At 39.9% G+C, this 16127-nt stretch overlaps 1 protein-coding gene across 9 annotated transcripts in view; it reads right to left on the bottom strand.

Annotated features, from left to right (window-relative positions):
- Positions 1-16127, bottom strand: part of tnr (tenascin R (restrictin, janusin)) — a 163586-nt gene that overhangs the window by 92325 nt on the left and 55134 nt on the right. The gene's annotated exons all lie outside the window — the stretch shown is intronic.

The following is a 16127-nucleotide window of genomic DNA, read 5'->3' as shown; positions in this document are numbered from 1 at the left end:
TACATCACATGTAAGTGACAGACAGAGGTCAATATATCAGTCATTTAAGTTGTCAGATATTTTCTGTTAAGGTAAATCAGATGAAAAGCCACATTTACCTCGAGCAGCCGCATCGTGATGAAGAAAATGTAGGACTCTGCATGAAATATGTGACATTTCATATTCTCTGGTAGTCAGGTCTATTAGGTTTAGAAGTATGACTGTTTAAAGCTGATCTGTGTTCCTCCTGCTGCTTGGAATGGATAATTGTGTCAATCAAAGGGATGTGAAGAAACATTAAATGCTTTAACAATGTGCCATGTATCACGGCTTCAGCTTTTGCTAAACAAAAGACAATGCAGCAGTCTGTACTTATATGCGTAGGGGGGTGTACATGCAAGTGCACATGTAATTCAACCTAACAACCTCAATTATATTGAACACAGTATGAATGTCCCTTTTGAAAATAGAAAATAATGAGCTCCCCATATTCTTATCAATGTGGCCACACAGCGAGCTAATGTGTGTTGCACGTTAATAATTATAATTATTATACTACATGTTACAATTATTATTCAACATCAGATCTGTGTGGTGCCATGAGGAAACTAATCTAATTGCCTGTCTACAAATTAATACATTAGATTAAACACACACAAATGGCAAATGGCAAATTCCCATCATATGTTTCCCTCCTTTACTGTACATTAAATCCTCACTGGACAGTTTGCCCCCTCCACCCAGCTGATAAATAGCCTTAGCAGTAGAATTGATTTGCATTTTTTGGGTGGAAACCTGAAGACTAACACTGACCTACAGTACCACCACAGAACAGTTACACCAGAGAGGAGAACCAATTTTTATTTAGAAATTGGTTTATATCAAAATGTTTTTCAGAGTAGGTTGAGAAAATGATATGCACATCATATCAGTTGGACTTAGATTAGTGTAAAAAAGTATTGCACAAAAGGTTGGGCTATTGTGTCCGTTCTCTGCTGTTCACAGAGAAGAAAAATGAGTGTCTTTGCTATCTTTTGGCTGCAGAGCAACACACACCGTCTCCTCCACTTGCCCACTGCTAGTGAATATTACACACCAAATATTACACACAGAATCCCCTTCACCACTCGGTCAGTCTCTCACTCTCTCTCTACATCTATCTCTTGTGCGAACCCACACACACACACACACTCACTCATCAGCCTTTAAAGACAGCACAGTCCTTGTCAGAGCAGTGCAGAGAGGTTAGGGCTCCAGGTCTGGCCGCATATATCCTGGAGGATGACTGGGATTGTGAAGGGAGCGTGAGAAAGAGGTGGAGAGCACTGCTCAGTCAATTTGTATTGAATCTCACTCCAGTGAGGATCGCAAGAAGTGAAACAGACCACAGGGATAAAACGAACCTGCTCGTTCCTTTATGATTGAAGGAAACAAACTTGGTAATAAATGATTACATTGGAGTACTCTGTATTGTATGTGAATGAATATTTTATAAAGCAATGATGTTCTTTTATTAGCAAATACTAATGTGATTCATTTCAATACCATAAAGGTTGAGTATGGAGAATGCTTATTAAAAGCTATAAAAAAAACAATACATCCATGGGGCGTTTACAGGGGTGCAGAATATGTACAGTATTGCTTTCCCATAAAAAATTATATTTAGTCTGAATTAATTAATTTCAGAAATTTTGACAGGTTCGACAATGACCTCATAGCCGGCATGGGGCTCACTTCTCTGTTTTGCTAAGCCTCATCTCAGTCTTGTGCATTTGTTTTTAAAGAAGCCTTTTTATAATCAATCAGTGGATCTATGGATTATCAAAATATGTTACAATGTGTGTATTTGTGTAGTCTTATCTGTCATAAACAAAAGAATGCGGTTTACGGGGCATGGTGCCCCCGGGACGAGAGCCGTGACACCGCCCGGGTCGGCGGTTCTGATCGCAGGTTTGGCTTTCAGCCACGATGTGGAAGGAGCCTCCACTCTCCCTGTAACAAGTTACAAGTCATTTATCTAACATCACTATTAGTCCGAAGCTGTTTAATGAAGGTACAAATGAAACATAAGGTAAATATCCTGTATAGTTCTTCTCCTCTGCTCCTCTGATCAGAGCAACGATGTGTTATACTTACAGTAGCAACGGTCTTGCAACCGACTGCTGGAATTATTTTTCTGTTGTTGCAAGTCTTATCTCTGATCAATGGACGGTGGTATTCTGCTCATTCTCTATATTCAACCTTTAATTTATGCTCAGCTGGGTGTGAATTCAAGAGAAATGGAAGGAGGAGAAAAATGTGCCATTTTGTATTTTCCTCTGTGGAAACTAGAATTAACAGATCTGTGGTAACACCTCACAGAGGGAAGATTCAGGTTCAAAGGAAACTGGAAAACTAAAAGAAGCTAACGGGCACATTTACTGTAAACCTTTCTAAAGTTATGCAAATACAGACTTGATCAAGGACGTTTGTCGAGCAGGTATAAATGTAAAACCCACGATAATACTGGTATGCAATTACTTAATTAAGTCTAATCAGGCTAATCATACCCAAACACAAGGTATACAGCTTGTATGCTGTGTAGGTATTACAACTCTGAGAAAACTGTTTTGCAATTGCTTACATCAAAATTAATGTTTGTTTGATTTAAAGAACAGAAAATGTAGATATCCTAGACCAAATCTAATATGTGTTATATCTGCACTGGAATCAAATCAGGATTGTATTAAATCTGGGCAGCCAAAAAAGAATTAATAAATAAATAATATAGAAATACAAACATATTATTGCAAATTAAATTTCCATCACACTCACAGACAGGCTGAAATTCAATTTGTGGTCAGCAAGGTGTGACTCAATCATGAAACACAGCTGCGTTTACAGCATCAGGCTCCATCTCCGATGTAGCCTGATTTGACAGAGGAGCTACTGGATACAACACACAACTCATCTCTTTTCCCTTATAAAGAAAAGGCGGATCAGTTAAATACAGCTGCATGCATCATACCAGAGCCTCCCACTGAGACAGATTAATGACTCCTGAACACAAAAACCCAACCCAACGGCCGTCAAATCACAGACCTGGTAGCCTACAGTCTGAACATAGTCAAAGGAGGGTAAAGGAAGGTAGCATTCATGTACAAAACTTGTGAGCTTTTGATGTTTTACTTTTTACTGTAGTTGAGAAAAGTGTGCAAATAGCTACAGGGTATATTCAAAAGGAGAATTGGATCTATTATCTCAACACATCTGAGCATATTAGGCAAATAGCCTGCCCTACCATATGAAGCAAATACCAAAGATACCAACATAGAAATTGCATTTAAATCAATTCAAAAAGCACATTGTCAAGACATGTTATGGTATATAATAGGGCTGGGCGATAATTCGATAATGATATTTAGGGATGCACTGTAATGATATCGGCAATACCTGTGTCTCTGTATTATTGTAATTGCTCCGTCACCAAGCTCCTGCCCCCAAATTATCGGTTATTATCGATAAAGATCAATATGATTTTTTTTTCTTATACTGTATCACCCAGCCCCGGTAACTATCAATATTTGATTGTACTTGTTTGGAAGGAAGTTGCATTATGTAGTGAAAACATGTCCTTGATCTAAAGCCTTAAAAAAAATTCTTCTGTTTGTATTTCAGCCTCAGAATTTGAAATGAGGAGCTTTATAGTAAAAGCCTTGCATAAAGGCCTTCATGCAACATTACAAAATCATTCCCAGAAATATTTTTGGTTTCAGTGCTATTCAAGCTTGGACACAAAAGACCAGGGTTTATGTCTCGATAGTTATTGTTACAACAGTGGAAATTTCTTGAATATTCCTCTATAAATGAGAGTTTTACATTGAAAAACAAGATGAAAACATCATAAATGGTAATCAGGTTTTATGGTCTCCACGCTGTGAAACAACTGAAGAGGAGAAAGGGATACTGGCTCTACTGCATATGAAATATTCAGAGACAGTGTGAGATCTGAGAAGGAAAAAAAGGTCCAATTCATGCTGTTGATGTAATTGTCTAACTGGTTTCCAAGTCTTAATGCTGTAGGCATACCATCATGATGTGATTTTATATATTTTCTGGATTTGCACGTTTATTTACTGGGGAATTAATCCTGTAAAACCGCTTCACATTGTTGCAAAGTCGATCCCTAAATTGATTGTAAGGTGCCACAGAAAGAAAGATGCATGTTCGACTGTATGAGCGCTGCATATAAACTATATTAGTTTGAGTAACAGACTTTCCAATAAACTTGGGACATGGCTCTGCTTGCCGATGAGCAAAGCTGCATTTGAAAGTGAGAGGGGGCTTTGATAAAAGTTTTTCTATTAGCTCAGTTATTCAAGCAAAACCAGTGAATCAACTATGCATGTTTCATTGATTCCCAGGAACCTTTTCATACCTTTAACAGTCATCAGCCTGAATACAGATTCTTATTTTTCAGCCAATAAGGCTTTCTATCGGATATGTTCAAAACACTGATGTGGGGCCAGTTGTGTGTTTTCCCTATCTATCACTATCACAATTCATTGTGTGTTGAATGTAGTGTTGTGTTGGTGAATCCTCCTGAAATACATCCAGTACTGTATGTTTATGAAAAATGTCATGCAATTATTCATGATTTGAAGCCGTCATATCAACACATTGAATGTTCTTGTCCAGTTTATGACCATACTGTATTAAATGCAAAGATTACAGAGGAAGTATATCTTATTTCACATTCAAGACATGGATTCCTCTGAGATGAGCCACTAGTTAAAGAACAGCGCACTTTACCACACAGTCTATATGCAGTGTGACTCATAAGCCTGCAACTGTCTTGTGTTTTTCTTCCCGGGATGTGATGTCTAACAGTCTGGCCCACTTAGCCAGACATCTCTGTGCATGAAACTGACCTAACGATTTAGCGGTGAACTCAGACTCAAAAAACCCAAATGTTATCTTCTAAAAAACAGATGAGAAATGTGGACCCGCTTCTCCTCTGCCTTGTGTTTCTTTATCCCTTCCTCCCTCGCTCACTCTCCCGAGATGCCTATTTCTGTGCTGTCATCTTCGATATTCGAAATACAGAGAACAGAGATCAAGAGTGCTTCTGCATTGATACTTTTGCTTTGTTATGACACTAAATTCTGCTTCAGTGCTCTGCTAAATGAACAAGCCACCGCTCACACACACCCGCGTGCACACACATATTCTCACGCACGCACAGTCGCACACACGCAACACACTATGACAGATAGCTTTGAGCACATAACTTGATAAGAGATAATTTGTTATTCTGAGACTATTGATTTGTGAGTTACGCAATGAAACAAGTCTCTTTCAGAAGCATCCCAGCAGCGATCAATTTAAACATGCGCTCCCATTCACTGCATTCTAATGATATCATCAATACATCTTCTATGATGCTGACTACACAGATATGCCTTACCATTACCCAGAGAGGAAAACAAAAATACAGGAGAAAAAAAAAAAAAACAAGACAAATATGACAAGAACACTAGTGTTTGTTGTGTTTTATGAGAGGATCCTGAGACGGAGACCGTGGAAGCACACGGCTCCCCGTGAATATCATCCATCATCCAAACATCTAGGAAAAAGACGAATACATTATCCTATTTTTAGGAAGGTAGTTCTACATTGTGAGGTTACTCTATATGCCCCCATTGTCTTGCGACAAAGGAAAAATGGTACAGTGGATACATATGTAAGGCAGCAAATTGTCCTATCAGCAGGGAACCTCGTTTACAGATGGGGTCACAAGTAATGGAAAGTCATTTTCACCAGGGGCTGTTTTCCATGTACGATAGCTTCTGCGCTGCCAGCTCAACAAGGACAAATGGCTGCCTCTTCCCCAAATCACTACGGCAACCTAAGTAGCTAAGTAGCCCCAGCTGAGGGGTTTAGATGCCTAAATGTTTCCCTTGCTCATAGCCTTAGTGCTGAACAACCTGCACTGTGAACTACAGTGCCCGTTTGCAGGTTAAGAACATTTGGTTTCATGAGGTTGTATTTTTCCTATGAATCTACTGTATGAATTTGAGTGAATTCCTCATCTGGAAAGTTTACAAAAACAGTATAATTGATTGAATGTTGCAGCGTACATGATTTAAGTCCTTTGTGGTGGACATAGAGGCAATGGGTAGAGGACAGAAAGCAGACATTCAGACTCAAATCTGCCCTGTGTTGAAACAAAACTAGAGGTTGCAATGATAGGGTGTGTGTTGTTTCAGGTACCGATTAGAAATGAAATGCAATCCAAGATGTTTAAAACATTCAGGTTTTAACAGGTTAATACAATTATCACAATCTAATCCACTTGTATGTGAGTGCATGTATTTGACTGGAATGTATTCTGAAGCTGCATTTTTTCATGCGAGTCAGTGGCAGAGAAAGAGTAGGTACTGTAGAAAGCTGAAAGCTGACTTAAGTGGATGATATGAAATATCCGGTAAAACTGCATCAATTTTGAATGAGGCTCAGTCAAAAGAAGTAAAAAAGCTCTACAGAGGTGTTAAATGAAACAAGTAAGAGTAACACATCCTCTTCTTGGTAGCAGTAGCAATGTTAAAACCTGCAGTTTATGTAGGGCCAGTCTGGGTTTGTGTTTACAGTAATAATCTAAGCGAAAGTGATGCTCTAACTTGCTAGTGTGGGCAGTTTACAGACAATGCAAAGAGATTACACAGCACTATTTGCATCATTACTGTGATTCATTTAATTTCATCCCTTATGCCTGTGGTAAACACCTGTATGTTAGTGAAGTAGCCTAATTGGGGGGGCAAAAAATATATCTATGTCAAGACCCATGAGACCTGCAGGACTCTCCCAGTTACACAGCATTATAACTATAGGCCTTCTTAAGCAAACCTTTTAGCATTTCTGCATGAATATTAACTGAAAGCATCCATGTCACCTAGGGCTGGGCAATAAATCAATTTTATTGATTAATTTTTGTAGTTTAGGTCGATTTGTTTTAATGAAATCGAGTTCTTTTTTAAAATTTGCCACTGGGCTCCCGTAGTTCAGAGTGGGCTCACCTACAATAAAGCTTGTGTCGATCGGCAATCTGCAATTGAGAGGACGATGTGTTTTTTGGAGGGGGGTTTTGCTGGTGTTATAACACATGCACACAAGCTGCTACAGCTGTGCAGCGCCACATCCATTGTGCTCTGGCTCAGCTGATCGATGCTCAGTTAGATCTTCCAATTTCGAGCTCCTATTATACAAAGTGCAGCCAAACACCAGGCTAAAGAGAGAGGAACAGCACAGCGCTCCTCTGACTGTGTGAGCTGCAGGTGAGCTGCAGGTGAGCTGCAGGTGAGCTGCAGGTGAGCTGCAGGTGAGCCGGCTGGAGAGCGCAGCACCATCCTTTTTTTTTCTTTGTAGTGCTGTCCTCATAGTTGAGGTAAGTTTGTCGTCTGACCTTCTTTCACGTGGACAACTCTTTTACAAAGTTAACAAATTGGCTGCGTGGTGTGCATTGTGCATTGTACTGTGCCACCTCATGATTTAAATCATGAGGGTTTTTTGGGGGGGGGCCATATCACCCAGCCCTAATGTCACCTAGACTTGGCTTTAAAGGATAATTACCCTTTTTTACAATCTGGACCTTATTTCTAGCATAAAATACGACCATTTACTCACCCAGATAACTTTGGTGTCATTACAAGTCGTTCCGACGAAATTAGATCCAGCCGAGAGCCGCGTATATCCGTATAATGCAAGAACACAGGGCAGCGCAATGCAGCCTCTAAATAACACATTATCCGCCGCGAAACTCGTTCATTTCACCAATATTTTGTTCTGATAGGCTAGTGCTATTCGCCTCTGAGTCCAGGGTTACCCGTTATCAACATCCGGCGTCTGTAGTTTGACCTACTAACCTCTGACCTGGATGATGTCAAAATATTGGTGAAATGAACGAGTTTCGCGGTGGATAATGTGTTATTTAGAGGCTGCATTGCACTGCCCCGTGTTCTCGCACTACGGTATATGGATATATGCGGCTCTCAGCTGGATCTAATTTCGTCGGAACGACTTGTAATGACACCAAAGTTATCTGGGTGAGTAAATGATCGTATTTTATGCTAGAAATAAGGTCCAGATTGTAAAAAAACGGTAATTATTCTTTAAGTGAAACCGTGCCTTGGTTCTGTGACCTGAAAAAAGTCAAGTTCTGTGATTAATCAACAACAAAAGTTTGATTGTGGGACAAATTAACGACAGTTTCTGTAATAGAGTAAGTTAGAAGACTCTTGAAATGACACTGTAATGAGTTTTCTTGTTCCTCACAAATGATGATGACAGTAGTGACTGGTGATGCATTAACACTGTCCTGGGGACATAATTAGAAACAATAATTAAATGGTTTACCTAAATCCCCTCAACCTAAACAGCCTGTGGTTGTCACAGACAAAATGTGTTAAAAAAAGAAGCTGATTCTGTGTTTATTTTCTTGTAGATGACTGATTTTGCTAAACGTTCTAAACATCTGATTTCTATACAATGCAATTCTTATGTTACTGTTTAAAGGTGTTGTTATAATGTTTATAACCTTCAGATAACATCACATTAGCTATTCAAACACAGATCTGAGTAATGCACTTGTCGCAAATGTCAAAAATAGCAAATCTGTCTCTCAGTCTGTCTTATTCATAGAGGAGGAACAAAATACACAGGGTGACAGTAAATACAGCAAATTAAAGCTTCCTTTGAATTAATATTGTGAATGGTTTTAACTAGATAATGAGACCTCTTAACAGTTAAGCAGTAAAGCAAGTAATTGCTTTTTTTCATGGACTAAGATTTTGAATTTCTATCATGTGGTGAGACTAACAAAATCCAATCGCACGGATAGCAATTAAACTCTTCAGTGAACTTCTGACATGGTTCACTTCCAAGGTAATCACATAACTTACTGTGATCCATACTTAATTTCCTCTCAGGACATCGGTGATGTTTTCTCTGTGTAGAGTAGCTAAAGTTTTGTCGAAGCCGTGTGTTGTTGCAAATCCTGCAACCCCGTATTACAAACAAGACCCTATTTGCAGTGCAGGATGAGCGCAGTGGCTCTGTGTGCACTAAAAGGCAACTTCATTCCACAACCTTAGAAAAGACGTGTGAACCTCACAGGTTCAGGTCAACAAGGAATTATTCACAGCTTAAATATGTCCTTGTAAAGTGAAGATAAGTTAATTCTGTCGCTCTACAGCTCAGTTTTATACTATGATTGATGTGTTTTGTTTTTTTTCCACAATAAAAATCTTGTTGTGTAGCTCCTTAATGACTTCCCATGTCTCTCTTGTGTGGGTGTTTTCTCGAAATTTAGCTAATAATCATCTTAATGTTGAAATACTTAAACATTATTTATATATTATTATACTGTACCATTCCAATAGAAGTGAAATTGGTACTGTAAACAAAAATGACTAATTATAAATGCTGCAGATACTGTATGACTGCTGTATTATTCCAGGAAAGCAATATTGCACGTAATATAATGATTGATAAAAATAAAAAACAACAACAACACATTGTTATTGCTTTGATTTTAAGGGCGTATTCACACCAGGAAAGTCCGATAGTTCACTTGCTTTGGTGCGGACTAAATTTTTTTTTACTTGGTGCGGTTTGTATTCACATTGCATTTTTTCACAAGCGGATCAACTTTGTAAACAAAAGCACGTGTGTCCCACAGTCGCTCAGTCATTGGATAAAAATGATCAGCGTACTCAGACCAGGGTTTTTTCTGCATTATAAATTTTGAGGCGGCCGCCTGTCTGCGTTTGTACGGAGAGATCAGCTGATCCGCTGCTGTTTACTTTCTCTCCGAGCGTCTCCGCCTGCAGATGTTCAGATGAGGGAATACGCTCCTCGCGTCAGGAGCAAGTTGATAACCAGCTTCGTAGTGGCCTACCGTGTTAACCCGGGCCGGGGCTTGAGGTTTTGTTAAGCTGGAACATGAACACAAAGCCTGGCGATGTTGAGCCTCCTTCGCAGTACAGGCTGGAGGAGTCGGTGTTTTGTTTTTTTTCCCGGCCTTTATTTTGAAAGGACAGCTGGAGAGAGACGGGTAGGCTACGTGGAGATAAAGTGAGGGGGGACTGACACGCAGTCCATTATTATCTGAAGCTTTCAGGCAACATTATCACCCCTAAAAATACTATAGCCTATATATTGGTGAGAAATGAACGAGGAGGAGGGGGAAAAAAGACGTGTAAACGGCTTATGATTTGTACCCGTTTACATGTGTAGATGTTGACACCTAGTCTGGTACGCTAAAAAAAAGAGAAAAAAAGGACGGCACAGCAAAAAACAAACAAAAAAACATAATCATTCTCTCAGGATGCCACGTGCCGATCGTCATTTAAGCAGTCACATTTATTTCTATTAACGGTTATTAATCGGATAACGACTTTCTGTTAGGCTATCAGTTAAAAAAAAAAAAAAAAAAAAGATCCTTAACGGCGACGGGTGCGTCCTCTCCAGCATCTGATAAATGTTTTCCACTGACCAGATATCAAGGAGGCAGCGTGTCTATCTGTGCTCCATGTTGACCCACGGCTCATTGTTGATAATTTCCACATTTTCTGACAACAACGGAAGCCTGTTGAATCCAAAAAGGCCCTTGGATTTTGCATTTGGTTCGGGAAAGGTTCGGTTTGCATTCACACTGTACGCGAACCGCACCAGGGTTCGTTTGGGACTCTGGTGCGGATCAAACAAGTGGACCGAGTCCCAGCTGCAGAGGTGGTCTCGGTCCACTTGTTTGATCCGCACCAGAGTCCGCTGGTTTGTATTCACACCTCCCCAAAAAGTCTGCACCAGAGGAAAAGTCCGTTTTAAGCGGACCAAACGAGCCTGGTGTGAATACGCCCTAAGAAGTGGAATGTGCTGTTGCAAAGCCCCCGCCACAGAGATGTGGGAGAAGGACATGTCAATTGAATGTTTTAGCGCATTGGAAAATTATGGGTTTGTGTTCAGCCTGTGACAGCAGAGCAGAGCCAAATACGGGAGGGATCGAAGCAATCCATTTGATTTCCTGCTGTTTCCATTTCTCAGTTTGTCAGAGTCGCACTGCAACCTCCTGTCCAACAGCAAAGAGTGGATTGCATTACTGGGCCGGTCACAGTGAATGGTTGCTGCTAACAAGTTGTTGCTCCTATCTGACCCCTGTTTGTGTGTGTGTTGTTTGTGTGTAGTATGTGCTTGTGTGCGTGACCCCGAGTGACTTGTTCCCAATAAGGAAATGAAATCCATTGTGGGATTTTTTTTTTTCCCCCCTCAAGCGAATCATTTTCTTTTATTACTTCACCTGCACTTCTTTGAGCCACTGGGTGAGCTCCCACGCTGCAACCAACTCCCAGACAAGCATCGGCAGCATCTATCTTGTGGACAGAAGTGCTGAGTGGCTATTACTTCTCAGCAGACCACATAAAAACCACAGCAATTAAATGCTAGTGGGCCATTGGACTTTGTCTTCTTAGAGGGAAAAAATAAGGGGGAGAAGAAAGGCAGAGAAGAAAGTAAGTGTGAATGAGGGATAGAGAGATCTCCACTGATGCCGCTTCCCAGAGTGAAAGATCGTTATGTCATTAGTTTGATATGGAGATGGAGGAATTAAAGAGTGTGAAAGTAGCTGTGAAATTAGAGCTGATGAAATATAGTACCTGTTCTCAAAGAGACATGAGGGAGCTCTTTAACTAAGGTAGGATGGAGAGTCAAAGAAGACGGCAGCATGGGAGTTACAGCAAGGTTTCCACTTTTAACTAGATTTATGGACGAAGTTAATCCGACCAGAGCTGCATTGTTGCCCTCCAGAAAGAAGCTTAGATTATATTTTGTGCTCTTCAAACTACTCAACTGAGAAATACTTCCCAAGTCTTTTTTTAAAATCTATTTTGCAAAACTGAATAAAATGGTTGAGGTGGGCCAGTGCTGATGCAGTTACAGGATATTTAACATACTGTACTGTACGTCTGGTGATCTCTGTGTCCTGTGCGTCTGGATTTACACATTTGTAACCTCCAGAGGAAACAGATGAACACAAACATGTTTATCACAAAACAAAAAATGAAACGTTATCCACTACTCCATGTATTGATTTTTCGACAGCTTTGTTGTAAACAAATGCACATGGCCAGGCGGAGGGTTAGCAAAACAGCAGAAAAGTGACCAGACTTGCATAGTTCCTCTTTAAGATTCATTCAATGTTCCGGACAACATTTAACATCAGTTAAATGAGTTAAAAAAAACCTGCAGTCCAACATACATTAGAGAGCTTGTGCTTTCAAATGCACTCTTTTGAACTTTCAATTATTGATCTATCTGTACAACGTCAATGAGCTGAACTGAACCCCATATTGCCATCCCACTGGCCCCACAGTGAACTCTCTATGTCCCAGTAACCCCAGTAGCCTACTGTGTGCTGAACTGATTAAAACCGTACAATACTGGTTTCTATTACCCCTTCAGCTAGACCATTACAACCTTTTCTGGCTGCAGCTAAAAAGTCAAATATAAATGGACTACACAACTCTTCCTGCTCTTCTTTCTTCTGCCATGTCACTGTGCTAGGCTAAACAACTGCAATCGGCTGGAGGCCATATGTCAAGTACATACAATAATAACATATAATACAAATAAGGGTATTTTAAAACTATGCATTACTGTTATTCAGTTAGATGTCCATTACTGCAATAAACACCAGTTAAAAGAGGAAAATCTACAAAATAATTTTCCACAAAAATACATCTCCTCATTCACAAAGTGTAAAAACAATCATTAAACTGACTAAAGTAGCTGAGTCAATACGTTTTTAAGTAATAAATAATGTTGCCTTTTTGTCATCTTGATATTAAAACCTTTGTGTGCAAACACAATCTCAGCTAATTAAATAATGATGGTTTCCTTCTCTCTTTGTGTTTCATTTTCTATATTTAAAGGTTTCTTGATCTATTACTGTGTAACACGCACACGCTGTCCTCATGTTTATTTGACTAAACATATCCAACAAATTTCAGTTTTCTCTGCAATCATTTGCTGACTTAGTATACTGTATCACAAACAAACTCAGCATATCTGAATTAAACTTTAAACGGGCAAAGCTGTTTTTCTCTGTGTGATGTAGTGACAGTGTTATTGCCAACACTACAGTCAATCCTGCTACCGTTGTTTCTGCCACAATGTAAGACTGTTCCCATCCATCAGAGGCTGTCTACATACTTTCCGGACAACTAAAAATAAACGTCTCCAAACCTCTTGATAATCAGGGTGGCGATGCAGGTACACGGCGCAGAAAAACCGTGACAAGCAGTGTAACACTGAAACATACAAATGGCTGCCTGTCTCATTACCCAAGCAAATCACATTAGATATCCACTGAAAGCCTCATATATCTGCTTTGCTGTGTGGTCCTCTCTCTCACTATTAATCTTTCCATCCATTTCTCTCCGAGTCTTGATTTGTCGAATACTCTCTTAGTTTGTCTTTTTCTTACGAACTTTCTCTCTTTTTCATCCCCCTTCACTTTCTGTCACTTGGCCTTTCTGTGCTTCTGTCTTTCTCCTGTCGTCTTTGTCTCCTCCTCTCTCTGCTGACCAGACAGATATATTCAAATGAAGCTGAGGACAGAGTGTTGCATTATTCAAACCCCTCACAGGACCAAAGGTTAGGAACAATGACGATGGTAAATTCCCCATTAAAGCAGGCTATTTGCTGAGGCAACAAATCCATAAACCACAGTAAAGCGGGTAAGAGGCCATAACACTCAGGAGAGGAGTTAACACATTCACACGTGTGACACCAACTGGGAAAGAATCATCTGTTTTTAACTGCTGTATTCTTTAACTGGGAGATTTTGAGCAGTAACTAGTGTCGAACCAGTTCATCCAGTGGGGCTGGATACATTTCAAGCCCCATTACGGCAGGCTGGGTATATCAAATGATCGAGATTGACACCTTTGAGTTTCCAATACCCACCGCACAGTTAGTATTGGCCAGCATGTGCTGTGGGGTCACAGCACAAAACCAAATGGCAAGTTAGCCGGCAAGCGCTGGGCCTAGTGTGAACCTCAGTGGAAATACAGGACCTGTCACATCACAGATGTAATGTGGAAAATCAAGTGACTGGAACCAATATCCTGAAGACTGTCAAGCTGGTTTGGAACATACTCTAACGGAGCCCTCAAAGTCACGACACGTCAAACACAGATTTGTGATTCACATAATCGGAATCCTTTTATCGATTTATTTATTTTTAGAAAAAATGCTGTTACAGTATATTCAGGAGGTCAACAGCTGCTTGCCTATTCAAATTGTTCAAATTAATCAACTTGTTCCAAACTACCCACACCATAAGTATCAAGGAATATGTGGATCATTTTGTGCTGATCCTGAAAACAGCAAGTAGCTATAAGTGAACAAAAATAAAAACCAGAAACTATATCCGTGTAAATAGCAAGAAAAAAAAACACTCAGAGATTAAATACTCAGTTTTTATCTAAGAGACAGTCTGAAAATGAATCTTAGCATCTCTTCATATTGGGTTAACAAGTTTTTGATTCTGGCTTTGCACTCTTTTGAACTTGACTTAGTGTCATCTCAACATTATGCAATGTGGGCTAAATTAGCTTAAAGATAATTAAGGCCCTATAGACCCATGGCATCACCCAACATTTTGTTTCCAAAAATATTGAAGGTGTCTCGCTGATTAATTGTGGCACTCTTTCTGACCTTCTGACATAGTGATCTGTTTAGACCACTGGGAGGAAAGTCTTGTGATTTTATCCAATGAGAACAAACAGTTTGCCAATAGCCTTTGGCTATCTCAATGTGCAAGTAAGCACAGTGTTTCCCCCAGCAAGATCAATGTGTCTCGATTTGGCTGCCTGGGCCAAAAGCAATGCAGAAACTTTCCTATTCGTCAGCTACCCAGACCCAATCTCATTTAATACATGTGCACATAAATATGCACAAACACACTTGCATGCGCGCACACACACACACACACACACACACACACACACACACACACACACGCGCTTAAACACAAAAAAGACATAGTGATGTCACAGACTTCACTGACACACAGACGTCATCCGACCCCCCCCTGGCATTTAGCACAAACGTCAAATGGAGTAGAGCCCTGCTAAAAATCAATGGGCATTTGCAACAATCAATGGCTGGGTTCCTATGAGAAGTAATTAGAAAGGCAAACATGCAGCGCTGCCTCCTTCCTTCCCTCTGCCTACCACCGAGGCTCAAAATAAGTACTTCTCCACAATAGGGTCAGAACAGCAGGGATCTACTTAAGCCAGGATCAAACGTATAGATGAGTTTATTTGTAGTGCATTATTACAGACTTAAGAATAGAAAACTGTATGTTTGTTGCAATGTCATTTACTATTCCTGTTGCTGTTATCCACTGTTATCAAAAGGCCCATGAGACCTGTGTGCAACCTTAACTCCTCTACTGATCGGTTAGACCTTCAAAAAATGAAGCAATTACTGTTAAAAAAGTTTTGAAATATTTTTAGAAGATCATTAGTGACCTTGCATATCCATTTTCATGCATGTGTTTATTCATATTTTTTAAAACTTAAAAATGTTTATTTACCTCAATATTCCCCTTTGAGTTTGGTCTCCTCAGCTTCACAATTAGTGTGAATTAATGTAGGTTTGGCTACTGAAAGAATTCCAACAATGTTGACAGGAGAGGTTTCTACATCTCGAATAAGATAACTTGCAACATTTTTCTATCAACATATCCTACAGTATAATTGATAATACAAAGAAATTCAGAGATAGACACACTTGAATCAAATGCACCCAGAAGAACGCTGTGAGGCAAATCAAGCAGACTGCAGCTGTTACTTTATACTTGGTTTGCTAATTCTTGACAACTCTGAGAGGGCTTGTCTGCCTCGGGCTGTCTCTACAGCTAAAAAGACGCCTGTACATTTTCTTTCTGTTAAACAGGCAAAATACATGTGTGTAAGATCCTTGGATTACACTGCTGTGACAACTATATCTTATCCAAATCAGCCTGATGAAAGTTAACAAACAAGTCAACGATGACAAACTGTGCAAAAATCATAAAGAGCATCGACTGAACCATGTGGCCTGCTGGC

Source organism: Trachurus japonicus, chromosome 17 (assembly GCF_045865225.1).
Source record: "Trachurus japonicus isolate A0001 chromosome 17, Traja_1.0".
NCBI classification, from domain to species: domain Eukaryota; kingdom Metazoa; phylum Chordata; class Actinopteri; order Carangiformes; family Carangidae; genus Trachurus; species Trachurus japonicus.
Note: the sequence above shows the minus strand (reverse complement) of the source record. Positions and strands in the feature narration are given on the sequence as shown.